A 23,876-nucleotide genomic window follows, 5' to 3' on the forward strand; every position below is an offset into this window, starting at 1 on the left:
AATTAAAATTAAAATAAAACATATTAAAACACACAAAGAAAGGAAGGAAGGAAGGAAGAGAGAGAGAGAGAGAGAGAGAGAGAGAGAGAGAGAGAGAGAGAGAAAGAAAGAAAGAAAGAAAGAAAGAAAGAAAGAAAGAAAGAAAGAAAGAAAGAAAGAAAGAACCAAGAAAGAACGAAAACTCTCCTATGGCCACCCAGATGGAGCTCCCTCTCCACGTCCTTCCCGTCTCTATCTACTCTTGCCCCTCTCAGACGCTATGTGCAATTAATGTAGAATTGCATATACCTGGTTGGGAAGAGCGGCCAGAGACTCCGATAAGAGTCTCCTAATTCTCCCCACCCCTCCTTCTATGCAGGAAACTTGGCAGTCACCAAGCCCAGCTGGGAGGCACAGCTGAACTCATGGAGATGGTGGCAGCATGGCTCAGTGGATAGTCCTGTACAACAGTGGCTCTCTACCAGAACCAGAGACCCTAAAGAAAATAACAAAAGGAGAAAAACAAGCCCCACAGGGCACACGAGGACAGTGCTTCCTGTTATCTATCCACTCTTAAAGTCCTTACCCTTACTCAGCACTTCTCTAAGTAGAAAGCTTGGTCATTCTTGATCTAGAGTCCATGCTCAATCACAGACTCTCACAGGAACAAAAAGTGATGATCCTTCTCTGGGGACCTCTGAAACTGCACTAGGCAACTAGTACAGACTGGGATGTCTACCTGTCTCCTATATTGATCCTATCTTGCCTTACCGAGACTTCCAAACCTCCATTCTGTCCTTTTTACAGCAGCTCTTGACTTCCTAAAAAGAATAAAACTTTTTCCTATTGCTCTGTTTTTCCCTTAAAAAAAATTATTTCTACAATTTCCTAACTCAAACTTCTGGTAGCCTAAGAACTTCCAACCTTAGGCACTGCAGACTCAAAGACACCTGAAGAACCTCCCCAGATAACCCCCTGACAGGACTAGAGGCACTCCAGGCAGACTAAGAAATGACCAAAAGGCAGACAGACTAACATATCCCTGTCAAAAGACAGAGATGGAAACTTCTTACTTTGTTATGTAATTATGTCATCTGTGTTTCTACGTAATTGTTTGCATATCCTTCTATGTTAGGACAACAGGAAACAGGGCTCAGTCTGACCCCAGAATTTCTCCCAAATAACTGAACCAGTGACTTCCTTTTCTTTTTTCTTAATTTTTTTTCAGACAGGGTCTCTCTATGTAGCTCTGGCTCTGGTTATCCTGGAGCTCAGTACAGACCAGGTTTACTGGCTGGTTTTTGTGTCAACTTGACACAGGCTGGAGTTATCACAGAGAAAGGAGCTTCAGTTGGGGAAGTACCTCCATGAGATCCAGCTGTGGGCATTTTCTCAGTTGGGGATCAAGGGGGGAGGGCCCATTATGGGTGGTACCACCTCTGGGCTGATAGTCCTGGGTTCTATAAGAAAGCAAGCTGAGCAAGGCAGAGGAAGCAAGCCAGTAAGTAACATCCCTCCATGGCCTCTGCATCAGCTCCTGCTTCCTGACCTGCTTGAGTTCCAGTCCTGACTTCCTCTGGTAATGAACAGCAATATGGATGGTGTAAGCTGAATAAATCCTTTCCTCCCCAACTTGCTTCTTGGTCATGATGTTTGTGCAGGAATAGAAACCAGGACTAAGACACCAGGCTAGCTTCAAACTTTAAGAAATCCACCTGCCTCTGCCTCTGCCTCTGCCTCCTGAATATTGTGATTGAAGGAATGCATCCCTATGCCTGGCCCTGTTATTTATTTTTTTAATGCCTTGATATATCTACCTTAAAAGTATGTGTATCTGTGAATGTTTGGGAGTCATAATAAAAGGCCTTGCAAGTATACACTTACAAAGTAAGGCATTTATTTTCCTTCTTAAACCAATTAAAATATATCTTTGATTCTATTAAATGTTTTATAAAGTCTTAAAATGCTATCTGTTTATAGAAAACAACTTTTATTGGAGTCGTAAGATAAAAGTTTCATTAGATTATAAAATCTGATATTGGATACAGGGATTTTTAATAATAGTTTCCTTTCTCCAACCCTCTTTAAAATATTACTAATTTATTTCATTTGTGTAATAGTCATAAGTAATGAAGATAATAGGACATAAAAATGTTCCATGTTAGTTGGGATGCCCTAGATACAGTGCACTGTAAATACATACTAGACTAACTGTAATGGATTTCTTTTTCAGAAACCTTCTTAAGGTTTACATGTTAAATATGAAGTTTTTACCAAAGCCACAGTACATGTAAAAATGCTAATCATGATTATCAAATATTTGTTAAGTTTCCTTTCATGATGGGGCTGATATAATACCAACAAACAATAGCTTTCAAAATTTGGTGAATTTATACATAATACAATGGCTCTGTTCTTAAATATAAAGATGACAATAACATCTTACATTTCTAAGATGAGCTTTTTTTGTTTTGTTTTGTTTTAGGTTTTTCAAGACAGGGTTTCTCTCACTCTGTAGACCAGACTGGCCTCAAATTCAGAAATCTACCTGCCTCTGTCTCCCAAGTGCTGGGATTAAAGGTGTGCTCCACCACTGCCCGGCTCTAAGATGAGCTTTAACTTACAGTTATAACATTGAGATTAAAATTCATTGCTTTCGGGCTAGAGTGATGGCTGCTTTTACAGAGGCCCAGGTTAGGGTCTCAGTACCCACACAGTAGCTATCATTTGATTTGTAACTGAAGTTCCAGGAGGTCTGGTGCCCTCTTCTGGCCTCCAAGGATACCAGGCATGCAGGTAGTACACATACATAATGACAAAACACGCAGACATGGAAAATTTAAATAAATCTAACAAGAGATTGCTTATTCTAAATAAACAATAACAAAACAACCCCCTGCCTTTCTATTATGTGCTCTCCACCTTCAAAAAACAGATTTTTTTCAAGATTTTTTTATCTTTTGCAATTTAAACTAAAGGTTTAAAAATATATGTAATTTAAAAACCAAGCCAATGGTGTCTGCCTGGCTATCTTTAAACCCTATCTATAGTCCAGTTAATCTCTATGTCTTTAAAGTTATTGGTTTTCTAATTTACATAAAATTTATGTTTTTACAAGTACAGATTTCAGGTATGGTGGCATGTCTTTAGTCCCAGTACTCAGGAGGCAGAAGCAAGTAGATCTCTGTGAACTTTAGGATAGCTTGATCAGTTTCAGGTCAGCCAGGGCCACATAATAAGACCCTGTCTCAAAAAAAAAAGTACAGATTTTAGATTAAGAATTGCTTATGTGGAGCTGGAGAGATGGCTCGTGTTTAAAAGCACTGACTGTTCTTCCAGAGGTCCTGAGTTCAATTCCCAGCAACCACATGGTGGCTTAAACCATCTGTAATGGGAATCTGATACCCTCTTCTGGTGTATATGAAGACAGCGATAGTGTACTTGTATACATTAAATTAATAAAATCAATGTAAATTAAATTAATCTTAAAAAAAGAATTACTTATGCCTTTATAAAATAGGATCTAACCTTAGCTAGTTTAACCTAAAACTGCCAATATATAAAAAAATCCTTAATATTTTTAAACACTATATATGACTATGCTTCTACATATGTGCTTATAAGTTTTTATGTTTACATAGTACCAGACTGGATTATAAGTAAATGGTTATATTATTTATTAATTTAGCTCCTATTCCTTTTAGCACATAATACAAGCAAGTTAGATAAGGACTCTTAATCATGGTTGACACGGCTCTGATCTGCAAATGGAACAAAGACATCCCCACCTATTGGATGAAGTGATTGGCACACTACACGACGGCTCTGGTTCAGGGACTAAGGCTCAGATGCACAGACAACTGCCTGCCCCTGGCTCTACTCTTCCTGGAGCTGAGCACGGGAGAACAACTTAGACCTGTGTACTCAGCTTTCCTTAAAGCATTTTTTAAGGGGATTTTATGTTTTATCAAAATAATTGCTCATAGTTTCTAGGAAGTGTGTCGGGCTTCTCATTAAGTCTTACATCAGGTTTATTAACATTTGTCCCTGTTAGCCTTTATCTAAGGGTTATGCAACAGCTAAATTTTGAAGAAAGATTCACTCCTCAGTCCTGGTGTAATGGGTCTTTGGGGTTTTTACCCACCATACTTGGAGGCCATGCTAATGTGGACAGAGACCAATATTTTGGCCCTTGCCCTGTAAGGTCCCCTTGGTCCCAGGCGCATTTCTTAAAGGGACTTGCATCTCTGGGAGTCACTTGTCCTCTTGATCAGAGAGGCTGCGGCAGACTCTCACCACTGCACATTCTGCCAAGAGGACCTCATCAGAGGCCTATGACCTCATCAGAGGCCTATGACCTCATCAGAGGCCTGTGTACCCTGTGCTTCCAGCAAGGCCCATGGCCAGCAAGGCCCTGACAGGACCAGGGGACAGCAAACTGCTTACACAAAAGAAGAAAGGAGCCAGAGGCTCCTCCCAACTCTCAAGTGAGCCCCGCCCCCAGGACCAGATTCTCAACTGTGCTTAACAGTTAAATAATAGTAATTTTTGGATACCTACATGGTCTTATTAAACACCCAGCAGGAGAGAATAGGGAAAAATGAGATAATAAAAAACAAAAAGGTAAACTAAACTTTAAAACATAAGAAGTAATAATTTAGAGTTTACATAGGCCTTCTCATTAAAATCTGTGTATGTTAGACATACCAGGTAAGACAACTGTAGCCACTCAGCTACAATACAAAGACAGACTGTATTTATGTAAATCTGCATAAGTACATTTATGTAAATGTATCATCAGGAGCAGCCTTGTTTCATACTTTGATTTTCTATTCTCTTTGGATGCTCTTCAGTGGTTGCATCCTCACACTATATTCCTTTGAGAATATTTACTATCACATTCATGTTTGTTTGTTTTCAAGATAGGGTGTCACTATGTAGCTCTGGCTGTCCATGTAGACCAGGATGGCCTCGAACTCATTGAGATCCATCTGCTTCTGCTTCCCAAGTGCTGAGATTAAAGGTGTGCTACTACAGCTGTCACATTCATTCTTAAAATTAGTCTTTCATCTCACTACATCCTAATATATAACCATTAATGTTTTTAAAAAATTAATGTAAGAGCAAGCTACAAAGGATGTCTTTCTGGGATAAATATGACTCTCCTGGCTCTCCTGGTCTTTGTCCATTGTGACATCATGGATTGGCATTATCAACCTGTTCAAGACCAGCATGGTCTACAGAGTGAATTCCAGGTCAGCCAGGGCTACACAGAGAGAGACCATGTCTCAAAAACCAAAACATTAAGTTTTTATCATATTTTATGTATATGAGTGTTATGAATATGAGTATCTGCATGCATTTATGTGTACTAAATACATGTCTGGTGCCCTTGAAGGCTAGAAGAGGGTTTTGAATCCCCTAGGACAGGAGTTACAAATGGTTACAAGCTTTTATTTGGGTGTTGGGAATTAAATTCAGGTCCTCTGCAAAAGCAACAAGGATTGCTTGTTTGTTTGTTTGTTTGTTTGTTTGTTTTTTGAGACAGAGTTTCTCTGTATAGTCCTGGCTGTTCTGGAACTCACTCTGTAGACCAGAAGTGAGTCAGAAATCCGCCTGCCTCTGCCTCCCAAGTGCTGGGATTAAAGGGATGTACCACCACTGCTTGGCAGAAGAAATAGTCTTAAACTGCTGAGCCAACTCTCTAGCTCCTACTTAAAATTTTTGTTTTTGTTTCTTCAAGACATAGTTTCTCTGTGTGGCCCTGGTTGTCCTAGAACTCACTCTGTAGACCTGCCTCTGCCTCTGGAGTGCCAGAATTAAAGGGGTATGCCACTACTCCCCTGAATGCTCAAAACGTTTACTTGCTGTATCTATTTTCCAAAGCCCAAGGACATTTTATACGCACAGATGCCTGCGACTACATCTCCACACCCACATCTCATGCGTCTGTGACGAAGGAAGGGAAGTCAGTCTTTCTTTTCAGGAGACCGCTTGCTCGTTGTTTATGACCCTGGCAAAGGAGTAAATGGCACTGTTCCTAGGGAACAGTCCTTCCACAGGTAGCACTGATGAGAGCTGCTTGAATTTCAGGGTCCTAAAATGGCAGGATGGCCAGGGTAGTGGCACAAGTTGAGTCTCTGCGGTACCTGCCACTGACCATATTCTCCTGTGCTCCTCAGAACCACCATATACAGAGAGTAAGCAGTGTCACACCCATTTTATACACACAAGAGCTGCGGCACAAAGAAACACTGCATGCCAGAGCCAAATCAGAATTCCACATCCTTGGGACTCTGAAATTCATGTGTTATTTGCAATGAACACCACCCTGCAAAATGGCAGTGGGCCAGGGCATGGGGCAGGATGACCTCTGCAGGGACTCTGCCTGTGACGACACTGGAAGCAGACCCAGCAGTGTGCTCCACTCAGGTGCAGGAGGAAGGTGAAGAAAAGGTTAAGAAGGGAGAGTCTAGCCTGTGCTTTTATTCTTTCACCCTGTGAGTTAAAGAACCAAGAACCATGGGCGACCAGAAACAGGCTGGTGGGGTAGAGTAGACTGGTCCAGTCTGGTGAAACTGATCTGTCTGAGGAACATATGAGTCCAGGAACCAGAGTACCCCTCTTTCCTGCCTTCCTTCCTTCCCAAATTTGTACCTACATGTTAATAAACTTGGTATATCTTTCTTGTCCCCAAAATGTTACAATATTTACTCACATGTATTTTATGCTATATGTATTTCTGTGATGTAAGAAACAGATCGTGGTGGTCTACTTTGGATATGAGGTGTGTTTAAGACATCAGCCACAGACACACAGGAGGCCCAGGCCTCTCTCTCCCTTGTTGAGGGCCGGTAGTGGCTTGTTTCAGGCACTCAGCTACAACTGAGCCCATGATCAGAGAAGGCGGATACCTCAAGCCCTAAATATTCATTAGACAAGGGGCTGTGTTCTAAAGCAGTGGGACCTTGGACCTTGGGAAGGAACAAGTCCTGGACTATGAGAGAAGAGGACAGGAATTTCTCCAAATCTGGGGACTTTAGAAACTGGTGTTGCCCCAAATCAGCACACCAGCCATTTTTGTGCTTTCTCTTTGCTTGTGTCCCTTCGTGAAGAATTGTATATTAAAAACGTTATTTCCATTGGTCTCTTCAGTTTATTTTATTTCCAACAGTAAACAAAAGTCCTTGGTTTAAATAAAACACTTACACTAGCCCCCAGCAGGCAAGAGTAAGCCCAAAACAGTCACTCAGCGGCATCCCTGGAAAATAAAGCAGTCTCCTCTGCTTTCAGATCTATAGAAAAGTACCCTGAAGTGTTGGATGTTAGTCTATGAGCTGTGTTGTTCACATGGTTCTCTTTCCTGTTTCTCCTTACACAGTCACTAGTCTTCTAGTGAGGCTCTTGCTTTATTTTGTAGAGTGGGGGTTTCTCTGAACAAAATGAGTTAATTTTATAATTACATTTGTTGTAACTGTGTCTTTCGAAAGACAATACAAAACTTCATTTTCCTTTATAGGCATAATCTTCAGAAGCATTCTGAGAAGACAAATGCAGGCCAAAGTCATTCAAATACTAGGTTAATGAATCCCAATTAAGAACAGTTCTTGATCTATGACTGTGAATGAGTAATACATTTGGACTAGAAGTTCATGAACAATTTCCCTCCCTCAAGAATAAAAGTCAAACAAAATCCCCTGTCCTCTTAGGAGAGCAGGGGTGCATATGGCTCCAAGTAGACTGGCCGGCAGTCCCTCCTTAGGGGATGAGGCATATTTTGCTTTACAGATTGACTGATTAACTGGTTGATTGCTTTGGGGACCGAACTCAGAGTCGGAGTGGTTCAGAGAGAAATGACTTGCCTCTCATGCATGAGTCCCCAGGTTCTGGCTTCAGTGTTACGTATGCCTCCTTTCCAAAAGTAATAAAAATATAATAAAGAAAAAACAAACCTTAGACATTTTAATGAAGTCACACATCTGTAACGCGTAAGTGCACATGGAAACTATACAAGGAGATCAAGTGTCCCTTTTATAATAAGGGCTTGTTTTAGAAATTCCAAATCTAGCCAGGAAGTCAAATACAACCCCTGGGAAATGTCTCTCTTACATGTAAACGGTTCCCTGCGTTTAAGAGCTCTCATTGTCTGGCACTGGCGGAGACGGAGGCAAAGCAGCTATGGTGTGTATTATTATTTATGCCACTCCAGGATCATCAAACTGTCAAATAAAACCGCATCCTTTTTATTACCCAGAGTGCCTCAGTCCTTCCCTGAATGCTATTTGGAATGGTCCTAGCTTTTAGGAGTTTAAGAGAACTGAACAAGTGGGGATTTTGGTTGTTGCATTATTCTGTGTTTTCCTTTTCTTCAATTCTGGATATTGAACCCAGGATCTTGTGCATGGTAGGCAAGTGCTTACCACTAAGTTATACCCCAAGTTCTGAAATGGGTTCTAATTCCATTTGAATACTAAGAGTGTGAACACACTAGCTGAGCTGCTGAAAGAGTGTACTATGACACTTGATAACAAGACGAACATCAGTCTGGGAAGAACTACACACATTTTGAGATTTGCTTTCTATGATTACTACAAAGGTAGCTTCACTATCTACCACTGAGGCGGGTCCTGGTATGGTATGGTATAATTTGTTTATGTTCATGATTTTTGCTCTATGTGGATGAGGATAAATCAACACAGGTGAACTGATGAATGCTTTGTGAGATTTTATATATATATATATATATATATATATATATATATATATATATATATATATATTGGAAGAGCCACAGGGCTTGCATTACTGTCCCCTGTGGACCCACTGTGAGCTGTAGATCTCAGAGAGGCCTAGGGGCAGAGGACAGGAATAGGTTGTTCTCACGGAGAAGGAAGGAAAAGGAGTAAAACAGCTGGGTGCCTTGGCTACTTTTCTATTTCTGTGATAAGCATGGCTAAGACAACTTGTAAAAGAAACACTTGATTAGGCTTATGGTTTCAGGGGGTTAGAGTCCATGATGGTAGAGCAAAGGAACAGCTGAGAGCTCACATCTTGATCCACAATCTAGCACTGGAAATAACTCTTCTGAAAGTCCATCCCCAGGGACATACCTCCTCCAACAAGACCACGCCTCCTAATCCTTCTCAAACAGTTCTACTAACTGGGAAATAAACATTCAAGCAAGAGCTATAGGGGTCATTCTCATCCAAACTATCCCACTGAGCTTCCTGAGGTTAGCCTTGTTCTTATTTTTTGAGCTAGGAGATATGTAGTCCTGTCTAGAATGAAACTTCCTATGATTACCAGGCTAGCCCATAACTCATAGAGTTATGACTGCCTCTGACTCCCAAGAGCTTTTTTGTGTTGCTTTGCTTTGTTTTTGAGACAGGGTTTCTCTGTGTAGCCTTGGCTATCCAAAAACTTGTTCTGTAGACCAGGCTGGCCTCAAACTAACAGAGATCTACCTGCCTCTGCTTCCGGAGTGGTGGAATTAAAGGTGTGTATGACCATCACCTGGCTTCCAAGTGCTTTTATATCAGGAAATCTGAGATGTAAGAGCTACCATTCCAAAGTAGACTACTTTAAAAAAAAAAAGTTGTAAGATACAGAACTGTTCTCATTGAAACAAAAATGTGAGAAAATGAACACATGGACCATACACATGAGGCTAAGACCCTAACTTTGCTGAATAGTGAAGGCTGTCCCTGGAGCATCTGAGTGTGGCCACAGTTCCACAAGGTGAATGCCGGCTGGACTCTTAACACAGTGGGACAGAAAGCAAAGCAAAACCCTACCACCCAGGCTGTGTGCTTCAAGAACATTGTCTTACTTGCTTTGTGTTGCCTAGAAACAGTAACATCTGGTGGAAACATTAGCCACAGGGGAAAGAAGCTACAGAACTTGATTGAAATGCGCCCTGAGCTCAATTCCACTGAGGACACAGCTGGGTCTGGCAATGACCTTTTCTCCCACCACTCCATCTTCTCAGAGGAGCCTGAAGCTTCTCCTGACTGTGTGTGCCATTAAGTTCTGAAGGTGAAAAACAGATCAAAAGAGCAGAGCAGAGCTTCTGGGAAAGAGGCAGGAGGCAGATTAGAACACACTGTACACTCATTCCTCAGGAGCCAGCTGTCTGAGACACAGTGATCTAAATGTCCTCACTCCTGAGATGTCCCAGGCAGATAGGACTTTACTGTCACAACCTCGATATTGGACTGAGTTATTTTATTTTGGGGTTTATAAAAGCGGCAATTTAAAATGTAGAGGATAAAATTTGCTCATTCCTGTTGGGTGGTAGTGAAACATGCCTTTAATTCTAGTACTCAGGATAAAGAGGCAGGCAGAGCTCTGTGAGTTTGAGGCCAGCCTGATCTACACAGCAAGCTCCAGGGCAGCCAGGGCTGTTACACAGAGAAACCCTGACTCAAAAAAAAAGTAGTTCATTCCTTCCTGAGGCTGAGCACACATAATAACGGTTTATCAGTTTAGGGAGGACCAGACTTAGTTTGAAGGTGTATGAAGATGGTGTAAGCACAGTCGGGTTCTGGTGAAACAGAAACAAACATGGCCTGCAGTGTCTGCCTGCATTTGTGTCAGCAAGCCAGTCCTTGCCTCTGAGAAATGTAAGTACTCATTCCACTTTTGCTTCTCTGCTTCAATCCTGGGTTATCTGGAGAAGCCGAGTGACCCTGCCCTGCGCATCTGTGCCATAGCCCTTCACCATGGGCCACAGACATCTGCAAGCAGGCTTTGGGGTCTCCTCTCTGCACAGCTCTCTCCTTCCGGCTGGTCTCTCCCACACGATTGCTCAGCTGCCCCTGACTCTTTCTCTTCTGCCACTGCTGTGTTTGGCTTCCATGCCAGCTCTCGAAGCTACAGTGTGGAGACTGGCCAGGCAGAAAACCATTAGCTTCATAATCTCAGGGAAGTAAACCATTTAAAGCACAAAACTGGTCAGGCAGCGGTGGTGCACACCTTTAATTCCAGCACTCAGGAGGCAGAGGGAGGCTGATCTCTGTGAGTTTGAGGCCACTCTGGTCTACTGAGTAAATTCTGAGCCACCTAGGGCTACACAGAGAAACCCTGTCTTGAAACAACAACGGGCCAGGCGTGGTGGTGCACGCCTGTAATCCCAGCACTTGGGAGGCAGAGGCAGGAGGACTTTTGAGTTTGAGGCCAGCCTGGTCTACAGAGTGAGTTCCAGGACAGCCAGGACCACACAGAGAAACCCTGTCTCGAAAAATCAATCAATCAATCAATCAATCAATCAATCAATCAATCAATCAATAAATAAATAAAAGAAAAGAAAGAAAGAAACAACAACTAAACAAGAAAAACACAAAACTGAAATGTATTAAAGGCCTAAGAAGTCTGACTATATAATTTTCTGTATGACAAAAATTAAAAAAAAAACATTTGCATCAAATGAGTAACAACTAGAATATATCCTTATAAGTAAAAACTGGCAGAACAAACCAGTGACACTCCAAAGAGACACCGCTGCCTAAAACACAAGAAGTGATCTTCAGTCTCATGAGGGATGAAGATGCCTCTCCTCAGGCATAGTTACAGTTTCGAAGCCCAGTGTCACTTTCTTTGGATCTAGAATAGACTTGAGTAACTGGTTTGCATATGCAGTGACTGCTGGGACTTCCAGCAATAATTTTGAAGTTTCTACCCAGCACTCTTGGAAATCTCTGTCTGGACCTCCAAGGTATGGGGAACTTTAAGGAGGAGCCCAGTACACTGGAGCTGTCTCAATCTCTGGTCATGTGGGGTTCCAGACATTGTGAAGCAAAGAATTCAAGTCTAAATTGTGGGTTTGCTGGGAAAAAAAAAAGATCAATTAGTTGTTATTCTAGCCCATTCAATTTTAGGTGGTTTGTTACTTAATAATAGATGACCAGAACACTTTCACTATTCCTCCTTAATATCTGATACAACTTAGAACCATCTGGAAAGAGAATCTCAGTAAGAGATTATCTATCCAGGGTTGGCTGGTGGGCCTGCCTGTGGGAAGATCTGGTCTACCTGGATGGCACCGAGGCGGGGCTCCTAGAGAGGAGGGATCGAGCTGAGCACGGGCAGGGACACAGCAGGCATGCATGCACTCTCCTCTGCTCTCACGGTGGGTAGGGCAGCTCCCTCAGTCGCTGCTACCTTGGCTTCCTCCCAGGTAGACACCCCAGGCTGACACTGGGAGCCATCCTTAAAGGCTTCCCACCTCACTGACTGATGAAGGGACTCACAGTTAAATGCAGAGCTCACATATAGATAGTCTTGCTAGTCAGTTTGCTCTGGGGAATCCCTGATTTTCAGCTTCTGAGACTAGAATTGCAGGCAGGACACTTCTCCTGCCCAGACTTTACATGGCTTCTGAGGATCCAAACTCTGATTCTCAAATTTGCAAAGCACTTGATCTAACCACCGAGCCATCTCCCCAGCCCCATCATGTAGCCCTAATCATGGTGTGTGGCAAGTCTTCCCCCATCATCATTCTTCTTAAAAAGTTGCTTATGTGTGTATGAATGCATACACACGTATGCTGCAGCATGTGTGGAAGCCAGAGAACTTGTGGGCATCAGTACTCTCGAGGGACTGGACGCGGACTCCATGGATTGAATGCAGGGTACTGGGCTCGATGGTGAATGCCTTTATCCACTAAGTCGCTTTGCCACCTTGTTTTAGCTACCTGCTACCCATATCCCATCCCACCCCCAATATTTAAAAAAACTATTTTGTTAAATCTGAGGAGAAAGAATTGTGGTTTTAATTAGAATTATATTAAGGTTAGAGACTTAGACAAGCTCACTGTTAAAACAACCATTAGTAAATCTAGGAAGGGTTGTGTGTTGCTTTACAGGGCAAGAACCAAAGGATTGTGGAAAAGGAACACTCTACTGGGGAATCTTTGTCACTAGAGATGTTCAGGGAGATATTACAACTATCCTTGAGATGGAAGATGTGGCTCAGTGGTTGGCTTAAAATGATGAATTTCTTCTGAGTGTTCCTGGTGCCTCAGAGAAGACTGCTCTATGATCAGAGATCTTCCCTCATCGCAGGCTGATGCCATCTGATTCACTGGAGAACTGAGTAAGGGGGGAAAAACAGGCCAGAGAAAAAGATCAGTGTCCCCCTAACCCCAGCTAGGCGCTAAGGCACAGGAACCTTTACTTTTCTGTCTTTTTCTGTGGGGTGCTTCAGTAAGAACCCTCCTGCCATGGATGCTACTGTGGTGAGCTTGCACACTGCCACTTCTGGAACTGTGATGCAGATCAACCATGGCTTAAAAAATAATGCTGTAGGAGGCATTCTGCTAGAGCGACACAAAGGAACCAACACAGGACTCTGGTGTTCTTGCTTCTCCCTCAGGTTCCTCCTTTTTTACTTAAAAACAGCAGACTCCACCCACATTTCCTTCCTGGGGTTCTCTGGACTCCTCAGCTTCACACTAGCTCAGCCTCGCCGTAAATTCTAGGCGATCTGTCCAGTAACTCCAGACCCGAGGGCCGGGTACAAACACATGCTAGAGCCGCCTCTCCCTGTGGTAGCTTCAATAGTAGTGCTGGCCTCTGCACAGCCAACCCTGGTGAAGAAAGATGACAGGTCTTGACTCAGTGGTGGCCTCTCCTATGGCATCCTAATGATTCTCTACAAGGAATCCCCAGGCTTGACCATAACCTGAGTCCCTGGAGAAGCCTGGAATTTTCTTCTCCCAAATTTCTTTCCTCTCCTATTCTAAGGATTAATTTTCATTCTGAACTTAAGATGATTTAGAATCCGGACAGAAACAAATCTCTAGGCAAACAGGAGACGAGAGTTCTAGTGCAGGTTTACTGAGGTGGGAGACAATCTGAGCACTGTCTGAGCTTCAGTCTGAGCACTGTCATTTCCTGGTCTGGAGTCCTGGATTGAATGAAATCGGGAAAAAGAGCTAACAGCAGCATTCATTCTGCTTCCTGACATTGGAGTCAATGTGACCAGCTGCCTCAAGTTCTTGCTGCCCTGACTTCTCCACCATGATGGGCTGTACCCTCAAAGTGTGAGGCCAGAGGAAACCCTTCCTTTGTTTACTTCCACTGTCTTGTAAAGGGAGAGACAAGAAACTGTAACAGCTACCTTTCTATGAAGTAACTAGCCTTACTCTTCTTCAGTTACCTTTTCTGTAAGGCACATGGTCCTCGTCAGCTATACTGGTATCCACATTCCAGGCTCAGACATCCCAGAACTTCTCAGTTCCTTCTAACTGAGGCTTATGTACACCCACTCAAGGAATTAGCATACTTATTAATGATTCAACTCCATAGGCTGGGAGAATTCACTGGACAGCGTTAACGGTATGACATAACACCCAAGGAAACAACTTTAAGGAAGAAAGGTTCATTTGTGCCCATGGCTATGGCCCGGTGTTTATCCCAGCAGCAAGGATATAGCGGAGGGAAAGCTACTCATTTCTTGGAAGTCAGGATGAAAAGATGAGTCAAAGGTAAGAACAAGGTACAGCCTTCAGGGTTAAGAGCACTATCTGCTCTCCCAGAGGACCCAGGTTCAATTCCCAGCACCCAGCACCCACATGGCAGCTTCTGACCCTTCCACACAGTCTTATATGTAGGCAGAACACCAATGAACAAGAAATAAGAATAAATTGTAGCTGGGCGGTGGTGGCGCACGCCTGTAATCCCAGCACTCTGGGAGGCAGAGGCAGGCGGATTTCTGAGTTCCGAGGCCAGCCGGGTCTACAGAGTGAGTTCCAGGACAGCCAGGACTACACAGAGAAACCCTGTCTCAAAAAACAAATCCAAAAAAACAAAAAAACAAAACAAAAAAAAAACCCAAACAACAACAAAGAACAATAAATTGTATATATAAGATGATACACCCTTCAAAGACCCACCCCTATGACTGATTCCTTCCATTAGACCCCACCTCCTAAGCTATGAGCTTGACCATACATCTCTAATTTAATCATCAATTAACTAGCTGGGCCCAAGTCAGTAACACTTGAGCCACTGGGCACATTTCATATCCAAATCACCCAGGGTGGAATGTGCCCTGTGTCTCCTGTATTTACTATAACCAGGGGCTTTGTGTGTAAAGTGCTGAGGGATAGACAACTATAATGAACACGGCCTCTGTCCTGTTTCATGCACCAGATGTGAACAACAGGCAGGACCAGACACATGGAGTCTGGGAAGGAGAGAGAGGACAATCTGTGGCGGCCCCCAGAGAGTGAGGGAGTCACTACCAGGGTTCCCCTCGCTGTTTTGAGAACCCAGGAGATGAAAGTCTAGGGTATGCTCTTTCTTTCCTTTATTACTTAAATGAGGGAAAAAACAACTCAGATTGTGACCTCTTTCCTTTGTCATGAAGCAGTGGTATGACTATGACTCCAGGAAGATGAGTCACCATTTCTGGCCTTGAGTCTCCTGCGTCTCACAAAGAGGCTGGATTGTATCAGTGGTTTTGAAATGGTTAGTTTTGGAGCCTATTGCTCCAACTACCATTTCTGCAGAAGCTTACTAAAGGTAGGGTTTGAAAACCACACAATTCAGTCTTTTCTTTTGCTTCCATTTGCACTGGCCAACACAATAGTCACTAATTAATTGAAATTATAACATAAAATGTTTAATTCCCCAGCCCCATTAGCCACTTTTGAAGTATTCAATAGTCCCATCTATGGTTACTGGATCAGACACTGCAGATAAATACCAGAGCCATCATCATAGATTTCTATGGAGCGCACTGCCTGGTGAGCATTGACTGCTTGCTTTACCTTTTAAGCCGTAATTTCCATATCTCTGAAATGCATGTGTGCGCTGCTTGATTCTGATGGTCAACTTGCTGGTTTAAGAAATGCTTAAGGCATTAGTGAAGCACACTCTTTGGGTGTGTCTATGAGGATGTTTCAGAAGAGTATGCATTTAGGGAAGAAGTCCTACTCTGAATAAGGGCAGCACTGTGCTGTTGGCTGGGATCCTGGACCCAGCAAAAAAAGAGAAAGAGAAAGCCAGCTAGGCAGTGGCATGCCCCTTCTTCTGCATTCTTGCTCCACAGAGATGAGAGGAGGTAAGGGGCCCAGCTGCATATGCCTACCACCCGCGACTGCGGACATCACAAGGGACTGACTGTATCCTCTCAAACTGTGAGCCCAAGCTAACCCTTCTCCTTTAAGTTGCTTCTTATTAGGCATTCTATCACGGTGAAAAGAAAGCAACACAATATGGAATACACAGGACTGTAATCAAGAATAAATGTACCGGTAACAGGTAACACATTCAGAACAGTGTCCATCACCTGACAAACAGCTGACATTCCCTCTTTATTCTCCTGTAACAGCACAAGACGACTCACTAAGAATGCTCAGAGCTTTTGTGATTGGGTTACCTCACTTAGGATGATATTTTCCAGCTCCAACCATTTAGTCACTGATAAGTGGATATTAAAAACTGTCAAGAACCTTCAAAAGAGGCTTCCCAATTGCTGCCAGAAAAGGAAAAAAACAAAACACCAACGAGGTCTTCAGGCTGGAGATGGCCCAATGGACAATGTCATGCAAATGTGAAGACCAAGTTTAAATTTCCAAAACCCATTTAAAGCTAGGCCCAGCAGTTTGCCACTGCAATCCCAGTATGCCCAGGGTAAAATGGGAGGAGAAAGGGTCTTCCAAGAACTCTCTGGAAGTCTGGTGTATACAATCCTGAACAAATGTGAAATGCTGTGTAGGTAGGGCCATAACAGTGACCAACAGGACAAGAATGGCGTGCCGCACGCAGAGCACAGCTTATCCACAAAATGCCTCTACTGTTTAACCTCCTAGGTCTCATGTACCCCAGGCATATGTAGCAGATGATGACCTTGAATTTCTTGATTCTCCTGCTTCTATGTCCAGAATGTTGAGATTACAGTCTGTGTCATCAGGCCTGGCTTATGCAGTACTGGAGATCAAAGCCAGGACTCTGTGTACACTAGACAAGCCTTTGACCAAGGAGCTGCACCTACCAGTCCACAAATTATACATCTATCATCTTTCTTTGGTTAGGATAAGGTCTAAGGTAGCCCATGAAGGCCTTGAGCTAACTATGAGGCTGAAGTTGGTCTTCATCTGATACTTCTGCCTCCACCTCCCACGTGCTTGGCCTCTAGCCCGCACCACCAGACCCGTTCATTTCTGTTATCTCAGTGAGACCACTATGCTGTGTGTGGATGGGGAGTGGTGAAAGAGAGATCAGTTCTTACCTTTCCTAGGACGAGCTCAAGATACAACTAAAATAGCCCAGCTTTAAGCACGCTATAGGAAGGCGAAGGCGACTCCCATAGAGCCCAGCTCTGTGTACAACTGCCACTCCGTCTGGGAGAGGCAAGAGGCTCTTGGGGTGGACTGCACGCTTGTTCCTGTGGGCTTCTCCAGACCTTACTATAGGTGTATATAATGTTGACAGATGTAAAAATGGAGAGTAAACTACAAAGATCTCTTACAAAATTTTGAAGAAAAAAAAAAAAGACCAGATGAATTTTTTTAATCTGTCAAGCAACTATACCAGTAAGTCACTGAAGTAATATATAAAGTACTAATGAACCCAGGAAAATGCCCATTTCCATAGCAAATAAAAAACTTAAAAAGCAATGTCACTTTATCAGCCTGAGCAGATTGAACATGTCCATCCGGATCTGTTAGTTTGATCTTGAAGGCCTGTGACAGGAACGGCTGTAGAGAGGACACAACGGAAAGGATGCATACTCCTCAGCAAGCAAGCTCACCCCAGAGATTTCTTCACTAAAACTCGGGTGGTTTCAGCTTTAGCACAACCATAAAAAGGGATAACAATAATAAACACTATCACACTACTTCAAAAAGTATGTGTGTGTGTGTGTGTGTGTGTTGAGATTAGCTCTCATCACGTAGCCCTAGCTGACCTCAAACTCAGCAATCTTCCTATCTCTGCCTCTTAAGTACTAAGATTATAGGTATATACCTGCTATCATAGCTTTTTAAAATTTGAGGTAAAATTCATATAATACAAAATGTACCATTTAAAGTTAGTTTCAAGGGACTGGAGAGGTGGATCAGTGACTACGAGCACTTACTGGTCTCATAGGGGACCCAGGTCCAACTCCCAGCACCAACATGATGGTTTATAACCACCTGTGACTCTAGTTCCAGGGAATCAAATGCCTACATCTGGCCTCAGTGGGCACCAGGCATGCATGAGTTGCACAGACATTCATGGAGACAAACATCATACATGTAAAATAAATAAATCTAAAACAAAACAGGACAACCCACACGCACAACACCAAGTAGTTTTCATGAGTTAATGTCTATCATTACTAATTCCAGAAAAAAAGTTTCTACCCCAATAGGATTCTTTGTACCTCTTAAACCATTCCTTCCTGCCCCTCTCCCCTCCCCCATAAGCTCCTGGTAACCACTGATGCTGTTCTGTGATTTTCCAATTTTAGACCTTTCATGTAAACACAATCATATAATGTGGTTTTTTTGTTTTGTTTTGTTTTGTTTTTGACTTGCCTTGAATTTACCTGGCATAATGTCTTCGAGGCACATTTATGCTATGGCCCGTGTCCCTTTTGCTGCCTCAATATATCTAAACACACAGTTGGGGTTCTGTGATCACCAGGAGGACTCAGGCGCCCAGAGAATTCCAACCACTGACAATTCTAATTACAGGGTTGTTTTTTAAAATTTTGTTTTGGTTTTTTGGAGACACATGGAGTGTTCCATGGAACTCTCCATCCTCCTGCTTTAGCCTCCCAAGTGCTGGGATGATAGTCATGGACCACACTGGGTTCCTATTCACAGACATACAGCACTGGAAGGAAACAAAACAGAACGAGCAGAGAGGATAAGGGCTGATGGGTGAAAACCCAGAGGAATGCAGGCTTTCCCGAGGGCAGGCTTAACCCTTTAACAATGTGCCGAGAAGGCTGACAACCAGGGAACCTTACAAGCGGTGCCATTCCCAGGGTTTTTCTGAAGCCTGACCACGTGGGATCCTTTGCCTAGCACAGGCTACACTGCAGACACACAGAAGGAAAGGTGCTCAGCATAAATAGGATTTGTGAGAACAGTGAGGGCACAGGATGAGAGGAACCCTCCTGAAATAGAGGCTTCCCTGGGCTAGCCCAGAGTCATCCTGGAAGAAATTTTTAAGGAGAGCTGTCCTGGATCAGCTATGGTCACTCATTCTGCTGTGGCAGAACTAGGGCTACCAACAGACCCCAGGTTTCATATCATAGAATAATTTCCGTTTAGCTCCTACATTCCCAGGGAAGAAACTGATGGGTGCACAAGGTCACTGCTGTGTCTCTGGGATTTGCATATACAAAGGGATATGGCCTCTTCGCTTGCTGTGCAAACTACTCAACAGACCTTTTGCTTGGTTGTTTTGCTCCAAATGCAGCTCTTTTGTGGTAGCCTCAGCTACTTGCTATGCACATAGTAGTGGGAAAGCATGCAGGGGGTGGGGGGGCTCCAAGGAAAACCAAATGGAAAAGCGGACACGGGGAGAAAGTGAGTGTTTGTGTCACAACTTGGGAAAACTAAAGTTTGGCTTTTTTTTTTTAACCTTTATTTTCCAACAAATTTCTACTGCTGCCTCGGCTTTTTTTTTTTCTATATTCTTTGTTTACATTCTAAAAGCTTTCCCCTTTCCCAGTCCCGCCACGCCATATGTCCCATAAGTCCTCTTCTCTCCATCCATTCTCCTATCTTTTCCCCTCCCTTTTCTCTGTCCTGGTACTCCCCTACAATGCTGGATCAAGCCTTTCCAGGATTAGGGCCCTCTTCTTCCTTCTTCATGGGAATCATTTGATATGCTAATTGTATCTTCAGTATTCAGAGCTTCGGGGCTAATTAATATCCACTTATCAATGATTGCATTCCATGTGTATTCTTTTGTGATTGCATTACCTCGCTTAGGATGATATTTTTCCAGTTCCATCCATTTGCCTAAAAAATTCATGAATTCATTGTTTTTAATTGCTGAATAGTACTCCATTGTGTATATATACCACATTTTCTGTATCCATTCCTCCACTGAGGGATATCTGGGTTCTTTCCAGCTTCTGGCTATTATAAAGAAGGCTGCTACGAACATAGTGGAGCATGTGTCCTTATTGCATGCTGGGGAATCCTCTGGGTATATGCCCAGGAGAGGTATAGCAGAATCCTCCGGAAGTGTCATGTCCAGTTTTCTTAGGAACCGCCAGACTGATTTCTAGAGTGGTTGTATCATCTCACAATCCCACCAGCAGTGAAGGAGTGTTCCTCTTTCTCCACATCCTCGACAATACCTGCTGTCTCCTGAGTTTTTAACCTTAGCCATTCTGACTGGTGTGAGGTGAAATCTCAGGGTTGTTTTGATTTGCATTTTCCTAATGGCTAATGATGTTGAGCATTTCTTAAGGTGCTTCTCAGCCATCCGAATTTCTTCAGCTGCCCCAGCTTTTAAGATAACCTGGGCCTTATTTTACATGCCTTCACAATCCACTGTATTCACAATGGGTGAATACAGCTCTCTGGAAAGAGCATAGGAGGTATGTGCATTTGTGTTGGGGGTATTGTATTTGTATTATTAGGAGTATAAGAAGGGCTGAAGAAGATGTTGGACCCCTAAAGCTAGAGTTACAGGCAGTTGTGAGCTGCCTGAAGTGGATGCCGGAAACCAAATTTGGGTCCTGTGGAAGGGCAGCGGGTCTCTCACAGGCTGAACCATCTCTCCGGCCCCCTGGGAATCTATATTTATAATGAAGTAAAGAAAAGTCTCTCGGAAGACAATAAATAAATCAGAACATTTTACATTCTTTGAATTGTGGCCCTCAAGAGACTTGTCTCAAAAAAGAAAACACACAGAGTTCAAACTGGCCTGATATTTCATAGGCTGCTTGCTTCTGGATTAGCCTGTGGGAACTCAGAGATGGAATAGCGGAAGTCGCCTACAATGTGGGTGTTCTGTCCAGATTCAAAACCAGATGTCTCCAGACTGACTTTTTTCTTCAAAGGAGAAGATGAAGGTCTTAGTTAACAAGTTCAAACCTAGATCAAACCTGTCTATCTGTCTCTCGATGACTGTGCAGGGATCTTCTGCTTCTTATACTCCTAATAATACAAAACAAGAAACAGAATGGATTTGGATAAAATTTCAAGCAGATCCTGGATACTTGGAGCCTTGTTCCTTGCTATCTGAAATTCAAGAACCAAATAGGATTTGAACAAAAGATCTTTCATGGCTTTATCTAAGCCAAGGGTCAGCAAACTTCTGTAAAGCCCAGATTGGAACAACTCTGGTTTATCAGGTCTCTGTTGTGCTGTGTGACCCCGTAGCTTCCAAGAAGCAGATAGAGACAACATATGTTTTAGAGGATGGGCCCTGCCTTCTACCAGAACCTCCCAACAAAATCACGTGGTGGGATGGAGTTGGCCTGTTCATCTGAGACGAGCTTCCCATCAGGGTTCAGCAGGGTCACCTGGTGTTGTTAGGGTTTAACACAATAAGAACTTTGACAATAAAAAGTTCATGTTCATTGTCTTTTTAAAATTAAGGACTGAAGCCGGGCGTGGTGGTGCACGCCTGTAATCCCAGCACTTGGGAGGCAGAGGCAGGCGGATTTCTGAGTTCGAGGTCAGCCTGATCTACAGAGTGAGTTCCAAGACTAAACAGAGAAACTCTGTCTGGAAAAACCAAAAACAAACAAACAAAAAAAAATTAAGGCCTGTGAGAAAATGAGCCAATGGAGTTACATACGGTATGCACAAATTAGGAGAAAGACATTTAAGTCTTTTTATAAAAAATGCTTTACCAATACTTTTATGTCCATACCTTAGTTCTATTTATTCATTTTTTTAGTTTTTGTTGTTGTTGTTGTTGTTTGTTTGTTTGTTTTTGAGACAGAGTTTCACTGTGTAGCCCTGGTTTGTGACTTACTATGTAGACCAGGCTGCTTTCAAATTCACAGGGACATGCCTGCCTGTGCTTCCCAAGCTAGGATTAAAGGCACACACCACCGTGTTCAGTTTATGTCTTTCTTTTAAAAGAAAATCATTAGCTTGTCCGCACCCTCATAGGTCTGAGGTGAGAGCAGAGGTGAATGCCGGCAGCTCAGCAGCATTCTAAGGTAAATTCTGAATGCTGCAGTTCCAGAGGAACACGCTTTCCATGGGAATTGTTTTCCACTTTATATACTTTTTTCGTTTAAAAAAGGACCTGGTTTAATTATTGGCTGTAATACTTTTGAATGGCCTTTCCCTCAGACTTTCCATCCCTAAATTACATGTCATAATATAACATTCAATACAAAAATATATTCACATTATGAATCACAATAAGAAAATGAATATTTGTAAAACCCACCTCCGAAAGAAAACTTAGGTCATCATTCCTTGTTCTGCTTTAGTTTACTGCTTAATTTCAAGTATGTTTAAACAGACATATATGCAGTAGGGCTTCATGAAACTGAGAAGCTTCTGCACAACAACCAACAGGACAAGGAGGAAGCCCACAGAGTGGGAGAAAAGTCCTTGCCAGCTATACATCTGACAGGTTTAATATCCAGAATATACAAGTAACTCAAAAACAAAAACAACAACAAAAACTAAAACCAAGACCCATGCCCCCCAAAAAGCAGCCCTCCCCCCAATTTAAAAAGCACGATCTACTTGAAAAATGAGCCTGGAACCTGAATCTTAAAGGAAAAAAATTACTGAGAAATAGTTCAAAAATTGTTCATCATCACAGGCAATTAGAGAAATGCATATCAAAACAAGTTTGATTTTACCTCCGTCAAAATGGCAAAAATTAACAGAACCAACATAAATATTGGAGGAGATGTGGGAGAAAGGGGACCCTCCCAACACCATTGATGGAGCTGCAACCTAGTATAGCCACTGTGGAAATTAGGATGGAGAATTCTCAAAAATCTAAAAGTAAATCTACCATACAATCTTGATTACTTCGCAGAGGTGGAAGGTAAGTCCCTGTTACTGAAGACACCATACATTTCAGGAAGGTCCCTAGGACCTCTGAGCTGGAGCTGACTTGAATGTTCCTTCTCTAAGGACTAGTTTCCAGGTACCACTGTCTTAGTCACAGTTCTATTGCTGTTAAGAGACACCATAACCAAGGCAGTTCTTGCAAGAGAAACTGTTTAACTGAGGGCTTGCTTATAGTTTCAGAGGTTTAGTTCATCATCATGGCAGGGGGAGTGGCAGCATTCAGGCAGACATGGTGCTGGAGACTTAATTGAGAGCTATATTCTAATTTGCAGGCAGATAACGCAAGATATTGGGCCTGGCATGGGCTTTAGAAACCTTAAAGGCCATCCCTAGTGACACACTTCCTCCAACAAGGCCACACCTCTTAATCCTTCTCAAATAGTGGTATTCCCTGGTGACTAATCTTTTAGATATATGAGCATATGGGGGCCATTGTTATTCAAAGCACCACAGCAAACAAGAGGCTTACCCAGCTATGACACCATGAAACCCCTACTGGTGTAACAGTGGCACACATAAATTGGTGGTAATCAACAGCTCTCCTTAAGACCTGCTCAACAAAAGGGATAGCAAAGTCTGGTACTGGAACTAACTACCCAAGGCTAGTGATATCACACATATTGGAGGAGAATCTATAACTACTAATTTAGTAAAATAGATTATCCCTTATAACAACAATCTATAAACATTTGTCCTTACACCTACAGATATGGGTAATCATCAGTCCTCACCAAATATACTTCTCTTTTCAATGGACAATTACAGAAAACCGCAACTAATTAAAATAGAGAGTTGTGGAGCCCAGTCTCAATGGATGCATTTAGAAACCATTCCCACACCTAAGGAAGAAGCAGAAACATTGTAAGAGCCAGAGGATCTTTGCTGTGAA

General features: G+C 42.8%; 1 protein-coding gene across 6 annotated transcripts in view; it reads right to left on the reverse strand.

Moving 5' to 3' along the window:
- Nucleotides 1-23,876, reverse strand: part of Specc1 (sperm antigen with calponin homology and coiled-coil domains 1) — a 271,073-nt gene that overhangs the window by 27,202 nt on the left and 219,995 nt on the right. The gene's annotated exons all lie outside the window — the stretch shown is intronic.

The sequence above is a fragment of the Apodemus sylvaticus genome, chromosome 10 (genome assembly GCF_947179515.1).
Source record: "Apodemus sylvaticus chromosome 10, mApoSyl1.1, whole genome shotgun sequence".
Taxonomy (NCBI): Eukaryota; Metazoa; Chordata; class Mammalia; order Rodentia; family Muridae; genus Apodemus; species Apodemus sylvaticus.